The sequence below is a fragment of the Phascolarctos cinereus genome, unplaced genomic scaffold (assembly GCF_003287225.1).
Source record: "Phascolarctos cinereus isolate Bilbo 61053 unplaced genomic scaffold, phaCin_HiC Scaffold_726;HRSCAF=1367, whole genome shotgun sequence".
Classification (NCBI taxonomy): domain Eukaryota; kingdom Metazoa; phylum Chordata; class Mammalia; order Diprotodontia; family Phascolarctidae; genus Phascolarctos; species Phascolarctos cinereus.
In genome coordinates, this window is record NW_027556098.1 from 145055602 (window position 1) to 145077190 (window position 21589).

Sequence of the window (21589 nt, forward strand, 5' to 3'; positions counted from 1 at the left end):
CCAGAGTACTGAGTTCAAGTCTGAACACATCCTGTTAAGAGAAACACTGAAAAGCTGAAGCCTATTCAGAGGAGGGTCACCAGGATGTCAAGGGATCCAGAAATATCATTTAAAGAATGAATTAGAAACATTTCTCCTGAGGAAGAGAGTGCTTCAACAAGATATGACAAGTGTCTTCAAATATTTAAAGGACTGTCATATAGAAAAAGGATTAGATACCAATGGATGGAAGTTCTAAGAAGGAAGTTAAATGATTTAATATAAAGAGGAGGTAATGAGTTAATAAAGAGTAAATGACTCAGCACAATTTCTAATTATTAAAGCTGTGGAAATAAAGGAATGCTTATGAAGTAGTGGGTTCACCATCACTGGAAGTGTTTGCGCAAAGGCTAGATGAGTACCTAACCAGGCTGTTGTAGAAGACATTCCTGCTTCAGGTGGGAGATTAGAAAAGATGATCTTTAGATGCCCCTCGGGGCTATAAAATTTATGACTCTATAATTCAGACAGTCCTCGGATCATTAGAATTCATGTGGTTTGACTGAATTTGGGTACCTTGAACCAAATTATCTTCGGCATTCATTATGCCATTTCACAAAGGATCATGTGACACTTGCTTCTCCGTGTCTCTGTTTCTATCTCTGTCTGCTGTCTCTCTCTCTCTCTCTCTCTCTCTCTCTCTCTCTCTCTCTCTCTCTCTCTCTCTCTCTCTCTCTCTCTTTCTCTCTCTCTCTCTCTCTCTCTCTCTCTCTCTCTCTCTCTCTCTCTCTCTCTCTCTCTCTCTCTCTCTCTTTCTCAGTCTCTGTGTCTTAACCTCTGTCTGTCTGTCTCTGTCTCTTTCTCTCTCTCTCTCTCTCTCTCTCTCTCAGTCTCTGTGTCTTAACCTCTGTCTGTTTGTCTGTCTCTGTCTCTTTCACAAACACACACACACACACACACACACACACACCCAATGATTGGTTTGGTTTGCTACAGACCTCTCTAATTAATAAAATGGACACTCACCTCTTGCTTTGGACCAGTCAGCCAAGTTGACTTTTTCCCCCAACTCTTGTAGAGAGTTTTTCAGACCAAAGCTTCCAGATCAGCTGTCAGTGAGTCAGGCTCGCACACTCAATCTTGCCCTGCTTCCTTTGCCAGTTCTACAACAACATTCAATATGAAAGGAAAATGATCACTCTGTGCCCAACTTTTAAAACTGCTTATCTCAGGCAGTCCTAGCCTGGGTTTGACATGGAGGCTGGGTCTGTATATTCAGTAATTAAACTTTTTCCAACTGTGGCATAACTTTGGGCTGAACTAGTCACTTGCAGATTGTTTCCAGGACAACACAATCAACAGAGCCAGAAATATCAGTTGTACCAGTTACACGGTTCTGTAGGGAGCACACAAGCCCACGATTGGGCAAGTCAGTGCCCTCTCTGGGCAATCCTTTCCTTATCTGTCAAGTAACCTGGCTATCTCACAAGACTGTTATGAGAATCAAGAGATAACAGATGTGAAAGTGCTTTAAGATCTTTTAAACACTCCAAAAACCTGAAGTGAGATTATTTTTCTAGAATGATTCTTAAGACAGGTCCCAGGACATAGTCTCAAGGGGATATCACAAATGATGTATTTGGTTTTGTTTTGACTGGGAATTACTACACTCAAAAAATTGATAACTCTTCACTGCAGCGAAAATATACTAATTCAGATTCTTTCATCCCTTCTTCCTTCTTTCCATCACTCTTCCTCCTTTCTTTCTCTCCCTTCCTCATGCCTTCACTCTTTCTTCCTCTTCTCTCCTCTCTCTCCCTTCATCCCTTTGCACCATTCTTCCCATTTTCATTCTCTGTCTTCTTCATCTCTTCACTCCTTTCTTCTCTCTCTTCATTCCATCCTTTCTTCTCTCCTTCCTTCCCTTTTCTCTTTTTCATTTGCAAGACTCCTTTCCCCTTCTCTTTCTCTCTGCCTCTTCCTTCTCTCCTCCCTTCCCCCTTTCCCCCATCCCAGATAGACTGCTCCTTTTCTGCACAGGAAGAAATGCCAGCATGAGTCAAGAGGCTACCATGAGTCACTGATGACTTTTTTTTTTGCTACATTGTATTAGAAGGAAGTAATGTCATACCAATCAAAGAACAAGTCATGTTGACACTAGGAGTTTCTTTCAGTTCTTTCAGAAAAGGGGGAAACTTCTCCTACACTCCACCTCTTTGCACCACCCAAAGTAAAAAATGAATGTTGATAATAATTTCTCCAACTCCATTTTGGGAATTCAGAAAAATGCTGATTTCTATATTCTCTCCATGGCTATCTATAAAGCACACAGTCAGATATCTGTAAAAATTTAATTGTGAAATATTTATTTCCACCTGTTGTCTATCGATAAATTCAATTCAATAGATATTTATTAAGCCCTTACTATCTATAAATCCTGGTAATAAACTAAGTATGTTTGTTGGCCAAGGACTGTCCTAATGAAGTTTGATGGGGTTCATCACTAGGCTGGCTACAGGGTGATGAATTTTCAGCCTTAGCAACTCAAGAAGACCATCTATTAATCTAGAGAAGAGCTGTGATCTGGGAGGTGAAGGGAATGCAGATCCTTGGAATATCTATAGGATACCATAGGGAATACAAAGAGCATGGTTCCTGGCCTTGAGGAGCTTACAAAGACATACACCAGTAACTGTAATATAAAGGAGGAAATGACAAGTACTATTAAGTTCAGAGACAGACAGATAAATGAGAGAAAGATAGATACACAGATATAGGTAGGTAGATTGATAGATAATAGATAAGAATATAGATAGAGATAAGTAGATAGATTGATAATAGCTAGATAGGTAGATAGAACATTTATTAAGCACTTACTATTTTTGTTATGACATTGTATTAAATACTGAGGATACAATTAAAAGCAAGCAAGACCATACCTTCCTACATGGAGCTTACTTTCTAATAGTGAATCCTGGGAAGACTTGTGTTAACTACTCAGAGTTAAGTAAGCAGAACCAGAAGAACACTAATGCCTACAAAATGACAAAAGAAAACAACTGTGATAGACTAAATAACTGCTCAGTAACTAGTCATGACCCCAGAAGAGTGACAATTCTCTGTGCTTCCCCACTCTTGGCCACAAAGAGCCAGACACAATCGAAATGACTAAACAACAACACAACTCTTGGCAGAAAAAGAACGGACTAGCGTGGCAGGATGGGGCAGACCTTATCAGACACAGCTAAAGTGCAGATATGCTTCACTCTACTTATTTGTTAGAAGAGAGGGCTGTTATGTTGGGTGGGGGAGGAGTTGTGGAAAGGGCAATAATGTTGTTGTTGAGTTTTCAGTTGTGTCTGACTCTTTGTGACTCCATTTGGGATTTTCCTGGCAAAGACACTGAAGTGGTTTGCCATTTGTCTCTCCAGCTCATTTTACAGATGAGGAAACTGAAGCAAGCAGAGTTGAGTGACTTGCCCAGCTAATAAGTATCGGAGGCCAGATTGAACTCAGGAAGATGAGCCTGGCACTCTATCCACTGTGCCACCTAGCTGAAAGGAGGTTCGGAAGGGGATATATAGGCAAAGAATCGATGGAAGCACCCTGTTAAATTTAATATATACTTTTTAAAAAGCTGTACATAATAAATTAATTATTATATATAATTTCTATTCTTTTTATATGGAAATATTCATTTTATGTATGTCAAACATGATAATATATAATGTGTGTGTATATATACATATATATGTATATATATGTATATATACACACACATACACACATATATATTTTACTGGACATGTGATGCCATCAGTGTAGGGAGCTTTTGGTGAGGAACTCCCTCTCCTAATGCAGAGCAGCACCTTCTCTGTGACTTCTAGTTTTAGGAGGGGGGGGAAGGTGGAAAAGAGAGAGAGAGAGAGAGAGAGAGAGAGAGAGAGAGAGAGAGAGAAGGAAAAAGAGGAAAAGATAGGTAAATCGATTAGATAGATGGACAGATTGATAGCAGATAAATAGATATAGACAGGCAGATAGATAAATAGATAAACAGATATTTACACAGATAGAAGAAGTAGATAGACAGACAGACAGACAGACAGACAGACAGACAGACAGACAGATAGATAGATAGATAGATAGATAGATAGATAGATAGATAGATAGATGTAGACAGGCAGATAGAGAGTAGACAGATAGATACTTAGATAGAGGTAGACAGAAAGACAAACAAACAGATGGAAGTAGATAGATGTAGACAGACAGAAGTGAACAGATAGACAGACAAACAGAAGTAGATAGGCAGATAAATAGAGGTAGACAGGCAGAAAGACAGAGAGATAAATAAGTAGATAGATAGATAAATGATACTTCTGAGAAGTCATTTTAATTTAAAAGTTATTTTATTTTCATTTCCTAGGTAAATGGAAACCCAAAATGAATAATGTATGTCATATACACAGAGTAAAACTTTGTTGACACGAAAGCCAGCTGCTCAGAACTACCCTGGTAGTATACACTGAGCTAGGGAATGGACCTGCTATTTCACTGGTACAAGGAATGTAGCTTATGAGGAAACTCCCTGTACAGATTTGGTGGGTCAATCCCTTCTTTGTAGCCCAGAGCCACCACTGACTGATTAAATGATTTGTCCAGGGTCATAGAGCCAGTAGGTATCACAGTCAGGAATCTGAACCCAGGTCTTCCTGTTTCCAAGACCAGGCAGCCCCTCTAACCACTGAACCACACTGTCTCTTTTCATGTGGTAAGCACAGTGAAGTTTTACATTTTTATAGCCCTTCATGCTTACACAGTGCTTTCATTTGCCTGTCCTGGCATCTCAGTTAACTGAATAGTTTTTGGTGAAAAGTGAAAGAAGCAAATCACAAGAAAATGAGTTCATGTAAGAGATTTGAGGGAGAAGAAAATTAACTTTGAAAACTTAGAACACTGAGCAATGAATGCAATGATCAACCATAATTTCAGAGCATCTATGATGAGGAGTGTTACATCCTGACAGACAGGTGATGGACTCAGGATATGCAGAATGGAGACACAAATTTTTTAACATGGCCAATGTAGAAATTGGCTCTGTTTGACTGTGTATTTGTTTTAAAGGTTTTACCTTTCTTTTTATTTTTTGCTCAGCTAGGGAAGCAAAGGGGAGACAGGAGAGAAAGAATGTTTGTTACTTGAAAAAAAATTATGATTAATTTTTAAAAAGAGATGGGGGTTCTAGACTCCACTCTAGACTCAGTATGACTCACTAAATCCTTCTACACCTCCTCCCTCTTCATAGAGAAGCCTGAACAGATTTTAGTGTTCAGAATAGTAATAGATAATCCTAGAGACACTGCAATTGAACTTTATTGAACAAAGTATTTTCTACATGTTATGTTATTATTGTTCAGTCATGTCTGACTGACTCTTTTTGATGCTGTATGGGGTATTCTTGGCAAAAATAGTGGAGTGATTTGCCATTTCCTTCTCCAGCTCATTTTACCAGATGAGGAAACTGAGACAAGGTGAAGTGACTTGCCCAGGGTCACACAGTTAGTAAGTGTCTGAGGCCAGATTTGAACTCAGGAAGATGAGTCTTCCTGATTCCAAGCCCAGTGCCCTAGCCACTGTACCACTAGCTGCTCCAAAGATATATGTGACATATCCTATGATATAGGACCCCTATATATTTCAGCTGTGTCTGACTCTTCACTGACCCCATTTGGGGTTTTCTTGGCAAAGATACTGGAGTAGTTTGCCATTTCCTCCTCCAGCTCGTTTGACAAATCAGGAAACTGAGGCAAACAGTAATCTGGTTAAGTGACTTGCCTAGGGTCACACAACTAGTAAATGTCTGAGGCAAGATTTGAACTCAGGAAGATGAGTCTTCTTGACCCCAGGTCCAGGGCTCCATCCGTCTAAACACCTGCTTTTTGCATGGCACTAGAATGACCACTGGGAGCTATACAGCCAAAATGATAAACAATCCCTACACAAAAAAGAGAAAAAGATTCATCCCATTCAACTAACTATAAGGACCTTGAGGGCAGGGCTTCAGCGATATCACCTTTGTCCTCACAACTACACTGATCAATCAGTCAGTCAACAAACTGGCATTTATGAGATGTTCATCTTGTGCCAGGAACTATTCTGGGTGCTAGAGAGACTAAGACAAAGATGACACCATCCCTGACCTCAGGGAGGTTATGCTGTATCAGGGATAAAACACATAGCAGGCACTTCAATATTTGAGTGGAGGAAGCAGCTGTCCAGTGGGGAGGGCTCTCACTGCCTCTGGAGTCAGAGGGTCTACATTCAAACCCCTTCTCTGTCTGTTACTACTGATGTTCTATCATAACCTACTGCCCTTCCCTAACTCCCCAGCAACTACACCATGCTCCTCTAGAGCCTAGAAGCTGCCAAAAAGACAAGAAAAAGGAAGGTAGGACACAGAAACAAGAGTTAACAGTCTCTGTCCTCATCATCCGTACCCTCAACCCTGACAGGTGTGCAAAGGAAGTATTATAAGGACAACAGTCAATAGTCAGTAAACATTTAAGTGCCTATTAGGTGCCAGGCAGCTAGGTGGTACAATAGCTAGCATACCGGGTCTGGAGTCAGGAAGACTCAATTTTTTGAGTTCAAGTCTGGCCTCATACACTTACTAGCTATGTGACCCTGAGAAAGTCACTTAACCCTGTTTGCCTCTGTTCTTCATCTGTAAAATAAGCTAGAGAGGAAAATGGCAAACCACCCTAGGATCTTTGCCAAGAAAACCCCAAATAGGATCATGAAGAGTCAGATGTGACCAAAAAATGACTCAACAATAATCACTAAGGTTCCACATAGAAAAAGGATTTAACCCAAGCTACCTGCTGGCCTCCCACCCCACAATACAGCACATAAAATTAATGAAACAATAGCTTCCTCCAAATTAACACTGATCTGTATGAAAATAATTGGATTTGGAGTTGGAAGGGACCTTAAAGGTCATCTACTATAACCCAGCTCTGATGTGAAGCCTTCTCTCTCCTGAACTCTTAAATATGCCTGTTCCATTCATGTGGCATTTACTATAGAATTACAGAAGGGTGATGGACGCTTGGGCCAAAAAGGATCTTAAAGATCACCTAGTACGACCCCTGCATTATACAGATAGAGAAACTAAAGCCAGAGAAAGAGTTGCCCACCATGGTCACTAAGTAATAAGGCCAGGATTCAAACACAAGATGCCCTGAATCCAAATCCCTGGATCTTTCAGCACAGCCAGATTCTGCCCTTTGTTTCATGGATAGAAGGGCTTATGTGGTGTCTACAATCCTAAGTCAGGCAAGAAAACTCAGGGCAAGAGTGGCCTTATGCATAGGTAGAAAGAAATTCCACCAATGGACTCCAGGCATTTTCACTGGCTGTTCTCCACGCCTGTCCTGCTCTCCCTCCACATCTCTACTTCCTGGCTTCCTTCAAATCCCAGCTAAAATCCCACTTTCCGCCAAGCCCCCTTAATTCTCGTGCCTCCCCTCCGCTGATTACCCTCAATTTATCTTGAATATATTTTGTTCATACATAGTTGTTTGCATGTTGTCTCCCCCACTAGATTGTGAGCTCCCTGAAGACAGAGGCTGTCTTTTGCCTTTCTTTCTTTTCCTAGAGCTCAGTACAGTACCTGGTACACAGCAGGCAATTAATGAATGTTTACTGATTGACAGATTAGGGTATATTATTTGATATGAAGAATACAGAAAGGCCCCCCTCAGTGGCCTGACACATGCTCTTCTCCTCTCCTACTGGCCTATTTGAAATCCCCAACATTAAGGTCACTTCCTCAAGGTTAGACAATAAAACTCTAATCTCATGATTTAGGATTTCCAGATCATTTTCATAAACATCATCTCATGTGAGTCTCACAACAGCTCCAAGTATTACTACCTCCATTTTACTGATAAACTAAGAGAAGTAGAGAAGTTAAGTATTTTGTCCAAAGTCACACAGATAATACATGGCCAGGACTCAAACGCAGGTTCATTATTCTAAGTCTAATATTCATTTGTCTGTAGCATCGCTGTTGCCAAAATATTATGATGAAAATCAGTTCATCAGCAAGAATTTATTAAATGCTTACTTTGTGCCAGGCACCATGCTAGATGATGAAGATGTAAGTACAGACCCAGGAACACTGTTTTAGCTCTCTCTGGATAGGAGAAGACAGTTGTCACCTTAGAAGGCACAAAGAATCCAACCCCGAGGGGATGAAATCCAAGACAGGGGAGTTGTGATGGAGGGAGCAGTGACAGATTCCAGGTAGATTGAAGGAGGACAGTTTGGAGAGAGAGCATTTCCAGAGTGATGGAGCACCCGGGCAAGAGAGCATCTCACTTTAAAGTACTAGGATTCAGGGGTGGGGAACCTGCAGCCTTGAGGCTACATGCAGCCTTCTAGATCCTTAGGTGCAGCCTTTTGATAGAATCCAGACTTTACGGAACAAGATTTTGATTCCGTCAAAAGGCCACATTTAAGGATCTAGAAGGCCACAGGTTCCCCATCCCTGTAACTAGGTAGACTGAAGGCACATATGTTCTTTGAGGGTGGACTGTGGGCCCACACACCATCAAAAGGTCAGGTGAGGATTGCCATTGGCTCTCACACCAGAGTTCCACCTCATCTAGCGTCAACATTCTATGATGCTGAAATGTTTTGGTCTTTTCCTTGATCGTCAAAGGTCAAAGTGGGGCATGCTCCTGACATTGCTCTGGACTTCATCATTCTTTCCGGTGCTCTCCCCAAAGCTCTGGCTGTTTTCCTTCCCCTTCTTCCTGTCTCCTTGTTCTCAGGACCTTTTAAAATTTGGATTGGAGTAAGGATGAAGGATGAAATATGCACTGATGGGCAGTTCCTCTCATCCCCCCATTCCTCATTTCCTGTAGCCCTGGGATGCCATGATGACTCCAGACTCTCCTATGGGGGCCAGGGAGGTTGAGTCAGAGGGGGGCTAAAAAAAATAGTGTCAGGAACTCAGTGAGGTAAAGGGAAAAGTATTGACCCAGAGTTCACTGAAGATGCTTCCTGGAAATGGGCAGGAAACAGGGAGGTCACTTTCTCCTGTCAGAATTCAGCCTCACCAGTCCATCTGTCCAGAAGGAACAAATAGGCCCAGAGCTGTTAACAGAAAGGTCAAAGGGCTTTTTAGGGAAGCTGTCTTTCATAGAAACCATCAAAGTGGGACTGTGTCAACAAAGGGTTCTGTGGAAATATGAAGAACAGAAATGGGAATAAACATGGGGAGTCAGAAAAAGTCTCCACCCTTTCTCTCCCCATTTTAAAAGACTTCTCCCATACTCCCACACACTTCACTTATTGCCATTCTAGAGCCAAAGATAGACTCCCCCTGCCTCCTCAGGGGCTGTTAGGCTGTCCCACCCATGCCAAGACAGCATCTAGCACAACAGCTGGCCAGTGAGGCCAAGCTAGGCTGTCTTGGGCCCTCCTGTCCTCTCCAGGCCAGGTCAGACTGAGGGTCGCTATCTCTCATTTTCTACTTCATTTGATAGAGTGTTGGATTTCACCTCTAACATCCTTTACAATTGTAAGATTCAAGGTTTCTATGAGCTTCAGGAAGCTCCACAACCCCTGAAATCTCTTACAGGTTACATGTGGTATTAAGGCCTTAGGTTCCTCACCCCCGCTAGGATATAGCAGCCAGTATAACATGGGCAGGGAGAGAGGTAGAGATGGGCTGAGACTGGGAGGCGCAGTAGTGGCAGGAGACAGTGTGGTACTTTCACAGGGATTTGCTGGTAAACGTTTAACAATCAACTCTTCAGAAAGAAAAAAAACCCCAGCACACATGACACACTTTTAAGTTAACATTTTCTTCATCATTTTCTTAAATCTAGACAATCCACAAAACCATAAACCAAGCCCTGGTTTATAGGTTTGTCCAACATTCTCAAAGGTCATGAAACCCCATCAATTAAGCCTGTTAGCTGTTCAAAAGCACTAAACCATTGCATTGATGACAAAAGGTTAAATACCATACAGGAACCACACACACTTACCCAGAATGGCCCTCTGAGTAGGCAAATTAGGCCACAGCCTACCCACGTGATAAAAGCGTCATATTGAGCTATCCTGTTCCATCAGCCTGCCATGTTTTCCTCCTTTCCTATCTGCCATAAAATTCCATCCTTCCATTTTGAAGGTATGGGGAACCAGTTTCCAAAAGACCACGACTAAAATACACACCCATGACCAGTGAGGTAGGCAGACCCACCAAGTGATCTAATTAGCACATTTTAGGGCTTAGCACAGCCTTTATAAGGACTCCATAAATATTTTACATTCATTCATGTTACCATTAGCTGATCACTTTCTTGGAAGGCACAAGAAGCAGAGCCTTGAGGGGATGAGATAGAATAGGGATACACCAATGTGAGGTCAGCTTAAGCAGCACTGCATTTATAATCCTACAGCAACTCCATCTTTCTCTCTGGGCCTCAGTTTCTTTATCTATAAAATGAATGGGTGGTGAGGAAGGGTTGAGAAAACACACTTCTTCCTAGGGCTGGTACAGGAGACAAAGACAGTGATACATTGTATATCAGCGCTGCAAGACCTAGTTGAGAGTGATGGTTAGTTTTGTTGAACCACTTTTTGTCCTCCATCTGCTACAGAGGATGGCTTGCTAGGCTTGATAGGGATGGAGAAGTGACACATTCAGAAATGAAGGTGTTATAAAAACAAAAGCTAACAGTAAAAAAATTGATTTTTTAAAAATAGTGATTCTAAAAATGAGGAGTTGGGTGCAATGAGCACAAAAGTCCTTTCCAGCTCTAAATCAGTGAGTTAGGTTGTTTTTGACAGTGCCTGGGGTCAGTCAATTGATCAATAAAAATTTATTAAGTGCCTACTATGTGCCAGGCACTCTGCTAAGCCTTAGGGATATAAAGAGAGACAAGATGGTTCCCGCCGTCAAGGAGCTCATAGTCTAATTGCAGAAAACAAGTACAAATGAGCTGTATGCCAGATAAATTGGAGATAATCAACAGAAGGAAGGCCTTAAGAGTTAAAAAGGTAACCAAATGAGATGATACTGATTTCCATTTCAAGAAGGAACAGATCCTTTGTGACATAGGCTGGACTGTACCTAAAGTTAGTTACCAAAGGAACCCTCCTATCTCTAGATGGAAGCTCTCTAACTTTAAATCTACCATTGAGGAAAAGTAGCTGCTAAAGATGCCAAAGGGACCCCACTGGCCTGACAGCTAAATGAGTATCTGACACAACAGTGATTAGTTAGGGCAGTCAGTATCTGGAAATTGTTGCAAGCTCTGATTTTTGCTAGTTGACATAGACCCTAGATTCAGAGCTGGAAGGGATCTTTAGAGATCAACTAGTCTGACATCTTCATTTTACAGAGGATGTCCTAAGGTGCAGAGAGAGGTGAATGACTTATCTTACTTACCAGGGTCACACAACCTGTTATATGTCAGAGGCAAGACTTGAACGCAGGTTTTACTGATAGAAACCATTCTCTTTCTACTATACTATGCTGACTCTCAATTATACAGACTTGAATACATGGGATAGAGACAGGGGTGGGACCTATGATTTCACTGGTACATATATGCCCTCTTCTTAAGTCCTCCATCCATGCCCCTTGGTCATCAAAAGTTATGACAATACAGTACAATAGGTCACACCAAATTGGAAAGGCCTAGAGTAAGGGTCCAACAATGGATTGTGTATCTATTACCTGACGAGCAACCTGGCTAAGTATTAAAAAAAAAAAAAGCCCCTTATGAGAGGGCTGGTTACCAGGGCCTGAATTGTTTTCCAACCACAAAAACCCACAAAGAACCATCTACTAAAGGTGCACAGACGGTGTCATGTGTATTAATAAAGAGAGCACTGGAAAGAACATGAATCTGGAGTCAGAAGACCTGAGTTCAAATCTATATTCTAACACTTGCTTTCAGAGTGACCTGGGACAAATCCTTTAAACCTTCTGAGCCTATTTCCCTATCTGGAAAATGAGACGGTTGGACCAGATGACATACAGTCCCAGCGCTAAATCCTGTGAGCATCTAAACTGGTGAATGAAATCAGGGATCTTTGAAGCACTAATGTCTAAAACATCTGCATCCCGGGTGTGCCTGTGATGTTCTCATACATACCCTTTGGGCCCTAAAAACCCTGAAGAACTGAATGTTCTAGGGTAAGGGCAAGGGTTGGGGCAGGGGGAGATGGGTTAACCCCAGGTGGTCCTAGGGTGGAGAGGAGAATGAGGGGAGGGGGATCAGAGAAGATGGGGATCATGCCCAAAGTAATGGAATTCTAAAACCTGGGGGAATCCAAAGGAGGCAATTACAGGAGAAACTGATAAGGAACCAAAATAAGCTTCATCTGTTTCACAGTTTCGTCTGGGCCCACCTAAGCACAGTGAATTTCACAGTTGTCTAGAAAGCTCTGCCAGTTGGGAGGTGGGGAGAAAGGGAGATTAGGGGCATGAAAACAAACATTATCAAATCTACTCAAGGTTAGGTATGCATTTCCACCTTCTAGCCCCTAGCCCATGCCAAGACTGTGGGCCCTGCCTCATCAGCTGAGACTTCTAAGAGCAGAGAAACCATACCCTCATTCCTCTTCCCCTCCCCACCTGAACCCCTTATTTTATCTCTCAGATCACAGAATGTTCGAATTAGAAGAGGCCTTAGAAATTATCTAGTCAAACCCTTTTGTTTTACAACTAAAGACAAAATGAGGCCCAGAGAGGGAAACTGACCCAAGGGGACATATACAGGTAGAGCCTGGGCCAGAACTGGTTTAAGAAACCATCCCGCTTCCCCTTAGTGTAAATGGATTCCATCCCGCTTCCCCTTAGTGTAAATGGATTCATCAGATTATTTTCCTCCCATGAAGGAGGACCCTCAGGCCTTATGAAGCTACTCTTAGAAGGAAGGGAGAGAGACAGAGAGAGAGACAGAGAGATACAGAGAGACAGACAGAGAGAGAGAGAGAGAGAGAGAGAGAGAGAGAGAGAGAGAGAGAGAGAGAGAACAGAGGGCTTAAAAAGAGTATTATGAAATTTTGAAATTGGCAAAACCAAACTTTACCAATTTCACCCAAGCGCCTACCCTGTTGCTATTACCACTAGCTTCTCTGAGCTCCCAATATGAAAAGTCAAAGGTCCCAATATGCCAGTTTGTCTACTCATGAGACACCCGTCAGTCTTTTTCCATCCCAGCAGGGTCTTCCTTTTACCCCAGCTAGGGCAATTTCTGCATCTTGTTCTTCCCTTTTCAGTCCCACTCCTCTGCCAGGGCTAGGAGAACCTAGTGAAGAAGCATGATACAGCAGAAAAGAACACTCAATTTGGAGTCTGGGGGGCCTGGATTTGAATCCTAACTCTGACCCAACTACCTGTGTGACCTTGGGCAAGTGATGTAACCTCTCTGTTCTTAATTTCCTCATCTTTAAAATGAGAAAGATCACAGATTTAGAGCTGTAAAAGACCCAAGAGTCCATCAAGTCCAATCTCATCATTTTAAATGAGGAAGATGAAGCCCAGGGTCACACAGCCAATGTCAGAGGCAGGATTCGAACCCAGGTCTTCCAAACTCCAAATCCAGGTCCCTCATCTACTATAGTTGAGGCTAGAGGACCTCTAGGGTTACTCCCTTCCAGCTAGAAATCTATGCTCAAATAGACAGTCCTATGATTTCCCTTTGCAGCTACCACCCCTTTTCCTTTCCCCCAAGGCTAGCCTGAAAAAAAACCAGCTGTCACCACATCTGGCAGGGGCGGTCCGCGGCCCACCCACCACCACCCGGTGGGCAACAGCCCCAAAAAGCTGCAGCTGCTCCTAAATGCTTTGCTACTTACAGCACCCACCAGAGCCTGGACATGCAGAGGCCGCTTCCTCGAGAGCAGCAGAAGAAAGCCTGGGGCAGGGGTGGGGGCATCCGCCGCCTTCCCAGAGCGGCTCTCCCTCCCCCTCTGGCAACTCCGCCCACACTCCCTTCCTCCCTTCTCCCCACCTCCCCCCTCTTCTGGCTTGGGAGGGCTAGGAGAAAAGGGAAGGGCTCAGGATGTGAGATCACACTAGGAAACAGTCAGAGATAAGGCGCTGCCCAAACCGCTGAGCCAAGAAAGTTTTATCTGTGGGGTGTGCAGCCTGCTTCCAGGGTATTGTTTCTCCTGGTGCAAATTTCAAAGTTCCCAGTTCCTATTTAGATCTTTGGTTGCCTTTTCTCTTTTCCCTTTGGAAAACACAAGAAACTGAGATGCAACCAATACCTTTGTAACTGTCAACCAATGGATGCGTATTTCTTGAGGAAGCTCCTATGTACCCAGCAGGGTTTGCAAAAGTGACCAGTCAGTCCCTGCCTTTGAGGAACGGACAGTCAGGCTGAAGAGAGACAGAGAGAGACAGACAGAGACAGAGACAAGTTCACAAGAAGCAATAACAAAATAGGACGAGACCCTACATGTTGTAAAGAGTAAATGGGGTAATGCTGTCAGTGCTGTGGACATCCGAAAAGGACAAATACCCAGCATTTTAAAGTTTTCAAAACATTTTTCATAGCTTATCTCATTTGAACGTCACCATCACTCTGGGGTTATCATCCCTATTTTACAGATAAGGACAGAGCCCTTTCTTGTTCTCTCTCTACTCTCCCTTGGTGACCTCAACAGCTCCCATGGGTTTAATGGTCATCTATCTGCATATTCTCACAGCTCTATCTATGTTTCTAGATCCTCAAGTGGACATGTCCCCCAGAATCTCAAAGTCAGCCTGCCCCATAATAGAATGTTTACCTCCTACTACGCCCTCACCTCTTTTGAACTTATTTCCATCAAGGGCAACTACCATTGTTCCAGGCTTCCAGGTCTGGGACCTTGGCATTGTACTATATACATCTAATCAATTGCTAAGGCTTTCCACCTCCCCTCCATCTCTCCTACCTGTTTTCTACTAACATAGACTATATTATGGATTGGTTCCTCACCCCCTCTTGCCTGGTCTGCTGCAGCAGCCTGCTAGTCTCTCCCCACCCAACCCAACCTCCACATTGCTGCCAAAGTGATTTTCTTTGAGCGCAGATCTGACCATGTCCGTCCTCATTCAAAAAGCTCAAGAAGCTCTGAAGTTTTTCTCTAGAAACCTCTAGAATAAAATGTAAACTCTTCTGACTTTTAAGGCCCTTATCAACTTAGCCTCCATCTATCTTTCCAGCCTCTTTATATATTAATACCTTTCCCACACTCTTCAGTCCAGCCAAACTGGCCTTTTCTGTGTTACACACACACACACACCACACACCACACACCACACACACACACACACACACACACACACACACACACACACATACTACAGTCTCCCACTTTCGCATTTTGGTAATCCCCATACCTGGAGTACACTCCTCACAGAATCTCTCATTTCCTTCAAGATTCAACTTAAGTACCAATTTCTACAGAAAGGTCTTCCTCACCCTTTCAACTGTTAGTGCATTCTCTCCTTATCTTTTGTTGTTGTCCAGTTGTGTCCCACTCTTTGTGACCCAATTTGGGGTTTTCTTGGCAAAGATCCAGGAGTGGTCTGCATTTCCTTCTCCAGCTCATTTGACAGATGAAGAAACTGAGGCAAACAGGGTTAAGTGACTTACCCAGGGTCACACAGCTAGTAAGTGTTTTGTGTCTGAGACCGGATTTGAACTCAGGTCCTTCTGAATCCAGGGCCAGTGTTCTATCCATTGCGCCACTTAGCTGCCTCCTCATACGGCTAGTAAGAGACCAGATTTGTACTTTTCCTGATTTCTGGTTCAGCTCTCTATCCACTGTGCCACCTAGCTGCCCTTCCTTATCTATCTTATGATAAACACCATTTGTTCATTCATTCATTTTGTTGTCAGTGCTGCAGGCAATTAGAAATGAATAACAATTATAAAGCACTTTTAATAGCTTTATCTCATTTAAGCCTCAATCTGCAGTAAGGTAGGTACTCAGGAATTATAATCTCATTTTACAGATAAGAATATTTAGATCTCAGTTTTTAAATTACCTTTTATTTCTTTTGTATTTGTTCAGTATATATTTTTTCTGGCTATATTCATAAATGAGCATTGCTGGCAGCAGGCTCACCAACCCTTCAAGGGTGGATTGGCCATAAGCAGAGTATGTGGCACCTGCTGAAAGGACCAGGCTCCTGTTGGCCAGTCCCTGTCACATGTACATGTTGTATCTCTGGATAGAATTCAAGCTCTTAGAAAGCAGGGACTATTTCAATTTATGATCTTTGAATCCCCGGAGTCTGGCCCAAAGTGGGCATTTAATAAATCTTTTATTGTTTTGATTTGACTCAGAGAGAAAAAGTGACTTGCATGAAATCACACAACTTGTATCAAGCAGGATTTGAGCCCAGGTTTTCATGATGCCAAGTTCAACACTATCCATTTTGCCGTGCTGCCTCTCATGAAGAAGGGGGAGAGAACACTGGATCTAGATTCAGAGGACCTGGTTCCAGTCCTGGCTCTGCTCCTTTCTACCTCAGTGATGTTGGACAAGTCACTGAGCCTTTCCAGGCCTCAGTTTCCCTATCGGTAAAATGCGGGTATTGTACTTGTTCTCTAAGGCACCTTTTAGTGCTAAATTCCAAGATCTTAAGTGTGCTGGACTAATCAAAAAAAAGGTTTTAAGGAGGAGGTGCAATAAAGCTTTGAAGAATGAGTGGCATTGAAATAGAGAGCAGGGCAAGGCATTACAAGCAGCCATGACAGCGTGAGTAAAGACATCCAGGCTGGACAGACCCTGAATATTTGTGAGACAGTAGGGGGAGTGGTCTAGGCCAGAAAACCAGCAGAGAGAAAAAGTGAGGGATAAGGTAGGAAAAATAGAGTAGGTCAAGTAGGGCATGCCTTGAATATCAGAGTAAGAAGTTTGGATTTTGTGCCTTTAGGAAACCACTAGAGGCCTTAAAACAGATAAATGATAGGAAGAAATCCTTATTCTCAGAAGGAGAATAATAATCTCTGACAACAATTTATAGGATGGTTTGGAGGGGGAGAAACCATAGGCAGGGAGACCACAGAGGAGACATGAGGTGATAAGAGATAGGGGCAAGAGATAATGGGAGAAGCACAAGGGTTCAGAGAGCAATGTTCCCCCCACCTCAAATTTTGGTAGAATGGATACTATAGTAATCCAGAGGAGGCTAAAGTTGTTAAGTTCAACTTTAACAATGAAGTTAACAAATAAATAAATAACAAATAAACAAATAATAAAGTTATTAAGCTTTAAGGATGAAGTCATCAATGAAATCCCTTGATCCATAGAATGTCAGAGTTGGAAGGGACATCAAAGCTCATCTACCTAAACAATCCAACTCCAACGTCCTTAACACATTATCTTGAATTCTTGCGGAAGATGACTCAAGAAGCGTAACAGGCAACAAGTCTTCTGTTTGAGCTCTGGCTGAGGAGTGCTCATTTGTCAAAAGCTCCAAGTTTAAGTAGACATCATTTTGATGGGGGGCAGGGAGAGAAGAGATATTAAAGGCATGAAATCTGTTCTATGGCAAGGTTGAGATGACTACATAGTTAAGAAAATTAAGTATTATCTCCACAGAAAAAGATGCCCAAGGGTTATGTTGTCAACAGGTACAGATAGCTAAAAGATGACATATACTGTACATGATCTAGCTAAATGTTACTTTTAAGATATTTTCTCAACAGTATGGATTAACTAAATGAAATAGCATATATATATTATATGTATATGATAGTAGCATATATATGATAGATAATATATATATAGCATAGTAGATCGACTCAGTATATAATATATATAGCATAATAGACTCAGGATGATAGTTCTTGACAGTTTAGTCATATGATCCTGGACAAGTCACTTGCCCTCTCAATGCCCTAGTTGCAGAACTATTTCCTCACCTAGAATTGTTCCTTATACTAATTAAATCACGTCTTACCGAACAAGTCTTCCCTGACATACCTCTGATATGAGGGCTTGCTGAGCCCTTCTTGGGGCTGCTCATCCTTTGGATATCTTTGGTATCTACCTGTCAACCAGCTCTCACCTGTGGCTCCAAGAAGCTGTAATATGTGCAATGGCCACACTTCAGTCTCAGGTAAATGGCCTAAAGCAAGTTGAGGGTAACCAACCGCAGTGAGTGAGGGGGATATCTACCCCAAGCATGTGAAGACTTCCCCCCAGGAGGAATGGGTGGATGAGAACAATTTGTTCCAAAGGCCATGAAGGCAGCTGAAGCAGATGCTGTGGAGGGCTTAGCAGGGGTCGGGGAACCTGTGCTTTGACCCTCTAGGTCCTCAAGGCGGCCCTTTGACTGAATCCAGACTCGAGGCACAGGCTCCCCACCCCTGGCTTCCAGCTTGGTCAGTCATCAAAGACAATAACACCATCCACTGCATCTTGGGCCATTGACAGTCCTCTTGATGTTTGTCTTGCCACTGGACTTGGATGGCTCTGGAAGAGAGAGTGAGGCTGATGACTTTGTGCAGCTCTGCCTCGCTTAAATCCAATTCACATGCAAGTCAATACATCACCCTATGGTGTCATTGGTCCTCCTCAGAAACAATAATAACAACAGGAAAGGATGTCTATCCCTTCCTCCTGGTTTCACCTTTCCTCCCTGTTCCCTAGGAAACAGAAATAGAGGGGAAGAGAGACAGGAGACATTTCAGAGGAAGAATCAGTGTACTTCATGATATAATGGAAAGGGCACTAGATTTGGAATTTTAAGACCGAGGTTCAAATCTTGGCTCTGATCCTTCTTATCAGTGTGAACTTGGCCAAGTGACTTAATTGATTTGGACTTCAGTTTCCCCATCTGAAAAACGAGAAGTTTGAACTAAATGGCCTTGGAAGTTGTTTCCATCTCTAAATCTGTGAGCCTATCACTTGGTAACTAACAAGTAGAGAATGTAAATCATAGGTCATAAACTAACCCCTGACAGCAGAGTGATACTGGGGCCATCACTCACACTGGAAGAAGGAAACCTTATTGAAATAGACTTCTGCTAGACTTAATTTATGACTTACCCACAGTCTAATTTTTCCCATATAAATCTTGTTGGCATAGAGTTATTTGCATGTTGTCTCCTCCATCAGATAGTGAGCTCCTTGAGGGCAGGGACAGTTTTTCCCTTCCTTTGTATCTGGAGAGCTTAGTATAGTGCCACATACATAGTAGGCTCTTAATAAATGCTAGTTGATTGACAAGACTTAAAGATGGAAAGTCTCATGAAGACTAAGATGAACTCTAACGTCCTGTTCAGCTCTGAATGTCTCTATATCAGTATCTTTGTGTTACAGAAATGTATCTGCTTTGACTACACCCCCCACACCCTTTCCTCCTCTCTCCCAATTCAATTAGGTCAGAAAAAGTAAAAGAAAACAAAGCCTCTGACCCTGTGAAACCCATGGCTGTGATCAAAACAAATTCTTGTTTTAGTAGCCACCCAGCTCCTTATAGATCCCCCCACCCCAGGCTTTTTCCCTAGGAAACCCAATCAAAAAAACTGTGGCTATAGATAACAATAATGATGATGATTGCTAACATTTATTAGCACCAAGGGTTTTATAGAGCACTTTATATACAGTATCCCAGCTGATCCTCACAACAGTCTGGTGAGTTACATTTTACAGATGAGGAGACTGAGGCTCAGAGAAACCCAGCTCCAATTCACATAGCTAAATAACAGAGCCAGGATTCTAACCAATGTCTTCTGATTCTGAGTCTAGCACTTTTTCTACTAAATCATTGGTCTTGAAGTCAGAAGATCTGGATTCAAATCCTAACTTGTCCATTCATATCTGGGTCACCTTGCAGAAGTCATTTCCTTTTCTCCAAGCCTCAGCTCACTGCTCATCTAGAAAATGGGAATAAGTAAAACATCAACTACCTACCTTGTAGGGCTGTTGTGAGGAAAAGACCTTGTAACTTTTTAAAGCACTAGATAAAATGTGAGTTATCATTGTAATTTTCTCACCACAGCTGCCTCCCTGAGTACAAAGAGCTCCTTGGAGAACATGATTCTAAGCAGCCCACACAACTGGCCTGGCTGTAACTGGTCACAGTTCAGTTCCCGTTTTGCAAGTCACTTCCTTTAGTATTGTAATGGGGGAGATGAGGTGAGACTTCCTATTGTACCACCTCCAGAGAAGGAGGCCTCAGTTCTTCAAAACAAAACAACTGTCTGGCAGTTCTATGTTAGCTACTTTTTCTGTAATCTTTCCCTCGGTCCCAACTAGTCTCATCCAAATCTTCATCCATTCATCTTGTTATATTGGTCAGGATGTTCAGTTTTAAAGCTGAGTTTTCCCCCTAATAAGTGTCTGAAGCCAGATTTGAACTCAGGTCTTCCTGATTCCAGGCCTGGTACTCTATCTGCCACCTAAGTGCCCATACATTATAGTATCAGAGTTTTAAAACTAGAAGAGATTTTGGAGGTTATTTAGTCCAACCCCATCATTATATATGCAGATGGAGAAACTGAGGCCCAAAGAGGTAAAGTAACTCATCCATGGTCATAGAAGAAAGAGTGGAGCTGGGGACTGAACTTAGATCCTCTGAGTAACAAATAAAGTATTCCATCCACTGTCCCATGCTAAGTAACTTGTCCTGTGATATTGACTGAATCCAAGTAATAATGAATCATATTTTACTGGGCTCAGATTTAGGGCAATTCTTATCTCATGGTATTTCTGAGTCTAGGCAACAATGGCTCATGTGCTGGGGTTCATGCCTCAGAGCCCATCTAATCCAATCCCTCACTTTATAGATGAGGAAAGTGAGGCCCAGTGAGATTGAATGACTTGCCCTAGGTCACACAGATAGGGCCGCTAAGTAGCACAGTAGATAGAGTGCTGGGGCTGGAGTCAGGAAGACTCATCTTCCTGAGTTCAAATCCAGTCTCTGACACTTAATAGCTATGTGATCCTGGACAAGACACTTAACCCTGTTTGCCTCAGTCTCCTCATCTGTAAAATGGTCTGGAGAAAGAAATGGCAAGCCACTCCAGTACATTGGCCAAGAAAACCCCAAATGGGATCATGAAGAGTTGGACATGACAGAAATGACTCACCAACAACAAAAGGTCCCACGGATAATATGTCAGGGGTGAGCTTCAAACCTAGATCCTCTGGCTCTAGCATTAGTGCTCTTTCCGCCATACCAGGCTACCACATTCATTTTCAGAGCAACTGGGAAGGACAATCATGGATGCTTGTCAAAAAGCAGAAATTATTCAGCAATTTGCCATCAGTCTTAACCTGGCGCTGTCCGGATATCCTGTTTATACATTATACTTCAAAGAAAAAAAATACAAGGTGATTTCATAACCTGCCTACCCCACAGATGCAGCAGCTGCAGCTGCAAAGATCTCTGACCCCAGCACGCAAGCCTTTCAACACAACATTGTCACTCACCATCCTGAGGATCATAGCCCTGCTTCCTGTGTCCTGGACTGTCCTTCAAGGCTTCCGCTACCTGCCTGAACCCTGCAGGTCCAGGATTTCTGGCCTTTGCCAGACTTTCTGTGTAAGAAACATTCAGGCAGCTAGGCAGCAC

General features: G+C 42.6%; 1 protein-coding gene across 7 annotated transcripts in view; it reads right to left on the reverse strand.

The window, feature by feature from the left end:
• RALB (RAS like proto-oncogene B) overlaps positions 1-21183 on the reverse strand; it is a 97587-nt gene extending 76404 nt beyond the window's left edge. For 3 of the 7 annotated variants that reach the window (XM_020963098.2, XM_078146799.1, XM_078146800.1), the window contains exons 1-2: positions 13873-13972; positions 1006-1142 (exon numbers count right to left, since the gene is read on the reverse strand). The gene's annotated coding sequence lies outside the window, so the exon portion shown is untranslated. Of the gene's footprint in view, positions 1-1005; positions 1143-13115; positions 13314-13863; positions 13974-21104 lie in introns of those variants that run through there. The other 4 variants (XM_078146804.1, XM_078146801.1, XM_078146802.1 and 1 more) reach the window with 4 other exon arrangements.
• Between the last annotated feature and the right edge of the window lie 406 nt (positions 21184-21589).